We start from the raw sequence: 2,811 nt of genomic DNA, 5'->3' as shown, positions 1-2,811 counted from the left end.
AATCCGCTGCAAATGTTAACAAACTTAACAAGGCCAAAGGATCCAAGCAAGTCTAGGTCCTTAAAACTAATCAATAGTGGTCTTTGTGATTGCAGGGCAACAGGAAAAACATCCTGGTTCTGGACAGTGTATGTTCAGGACATATGACTGGAAATAAAGCCCTGCTATCAGATTTGTGGAGAAAGCTAGCCCAGGAGTTTCTTATGGAGATGGCAACATGGGAAAGACTCTGGGATATGGTAATATCAATCTTGGGAATGTCATAATTGAAACAGTAGCTCTTGTCTCAGGACTTAAACACAATCTGCTAAGTGTGAGTCAGATCTGTGACAGAGGTTATCATGTGGATTTCTTTGAAGAACACTGTGAAGTTGTAAGTAATTCTACAGGCAAAGTGGTTTTGAAAGGTTACAGACATGGTAACATATATGAAGCCAGACTTTCAACAAATTCTGATGGTTCTGCAATCTGTCTGTTAAGTAGAGCATCAATTGAAGAAAGGTGGAATTGGCACAAGAGACTCTCTCATTTAAATTTCAACAACATAAATGAGCTAGTAAAAAAAGATCTTGTGAGAGGACTAGCAAAATCAATATTTGCTCCTGATGGTCTTTGTGACTCATGTCAAAAGGCAAAACAAAGAAAATCCTCATTCAAGAGATAAACTGAATCCTCAATTCTTGATCCTTATCACTTACTACATGTTGATCTATTTGGTCCAGTCAATGTCATGTCTATTACAAAGAAGAAATATGTTATGGTTATAGTGGATGAGTTCACAAGATAGACTTGGGTGTATTTCTTGCACAAGAAGAATAAAACTGCATCTACTCTAACTGATCATGTCAGACAACTGGATAAGTTAGTCAAAGATTCTGTTAAAGTAATAAGAAGTGATAATGGCACTGAGTTTGTAATAACCCCAATTTTTGAGAAATTTTGAAACCCTTATGAATAGTGTTTTTGCTGAACGAGAAAACTTTTCATGCCACGCTATGTAGGGGTTCTGTTATTGATCTTATGGGATATTATTAGTACTCTATGAAGTATATAAGTGTATGTAAAGATCGTCAGAATCCAATTCCGAACACTATGGTTTTTCCCGGAAATCCACAAGATACGGAGAGAATTGAGTATAAGGTAACAGGATAAAAAGGATTTAAATTAAAGGATTATAATAGAGGATCATAAAAAGGAATATAATGTATTGAGAAAGGTTAAGGGAACCTAAGTAATAAGATCCCGGGTATGATCCTTCAAACGATAAACGAGAACAAAAGTTAAGCGAACCGTATAACAGATCAGCGGTCATTAGGCAAACGATTAGGAAGTTAATCAAAGGGATTAGTGGGAATGATGTCATCCAACCAATAGAAAGAGGACAAGGAAGGGAGAATAACATCATGAGGATGATATAAGCATGACATGGGAAGGAAGGAGGTGTGGTTGAATGAGAACCACACAAATTCAAGGGCAAGAAGGTAATTAACTAAAGCAAGCACAAAAACCAAGCAACCAAGCCAAGCAAAAATCATTTTCATCAAAAATCAAAAGCAACCAAGGCTTTGTTCATGAAGCTCTCGGGTGGTTTTCTTAAATTTTGAAGATCCAAGCTCCACCACTTACTATTTAGCAAGGTAATTATCTAAGCTTCCCCATGGATAGTTACATACTTCCTATAAGTTTAAGCTTCTAATTTCAAGCCAATCTTTTTCTATAAATCAAGGAAGAAGATGGTGAATAGTAACCTTCAAGAAATAACTTTAGTTTTCTTGAATTTTTATGAAAGATTAAGGTTATACAAGCAAGGATCAAGGTTCTTTTAGGCATTCAAAGCTCTTGGGTTGTGTTAGGAAGCTTCAAGGAGGTATAAACAACTTTCACCTTTAACTTATAGTTTGAACTTTGAGTTTTGATGAGTTCATGGATGGATTAATGTATATATAGAAATATCCATGTATGTATAGCAAGATCCATGTATGTTAGATAGTTTGGTTGGATTTGTGGTGATTTTGGATATGAATCTTGGTTAATGGTTAATGAATCTTAAGTTATGGTTAGTAGATCATGTTTGTGGTTGAATAAGTTGGAAAACCTTGAGATTATGGACTGACTTTGCCTTGATATAAGTTGTGTTTGAGGTATTGATGATGGTTGGGTGGTTTGTAGTGAATTGGTAAAGAATTGGAGTGGTATAAATATTGGTAATCGCGTAAACATAGTCGTCGTAACGTCCGATTTTCTTTGGACTGTTTTTGTGCATAGCATTAGGACCCGAGAACCCCCTGCTAGATTATGACCACTGCCATGTTTAGATAGCTCATGTTACGAGCTTCGTTTTGATATGTAGTTCGTTCGATTCCGATGCACGGTTTAGGAGAAACGACCGTTTCAAGTAACGGCGTTTCGCGAACGAAACTTTTTCCCTCGCCTTACTTTAAAACATAGGTTAAAGACCAAAAAAAGGACTAATTGAAGTATGAAACATTTTTGGTAAGTGTGTTAGGCAGTTGGTAAGACACTCGCGAAGGAATCGCCTTAAAACTCGTAAAGGTTAAATTATTAAAAATGGTGGAGCCGAGGGTACCCGAGTGACTTAAGCGAATCAGTGAGCGCAAAACGAGCGTTAGAGTCTAAGTTAGTTAAAGTATAGATTTACAAGTGACTTTGGTTTAATTCCAACTTACTTGTTGCTTATAGGTTACCAGACTCGTCCCGAGCCATTCATAACCCCCAGTCGCTCAGGCAAGTTTTCTACCCGTTATACTGTTGTTGTGATGTAAATATATGTATATGCAATATCTTGTGATA

Source organism: Apium graveolens, chromosome 2 (assembly GCF_009905375.1).
Source record: "Apium graveolens cultivar Ventura chromosome 2, ASM990537v1, whole genome shotgun sequence".
NCBI classification, from domain to species: Eukaryota; Viridiplantae; Streptophyta; class Magnoliopsida; order Apiales; family Apiaceae; genus Apium; species Apium graveolens.
Note: the sequence above shows the minus strand (reverse complement) of the source record.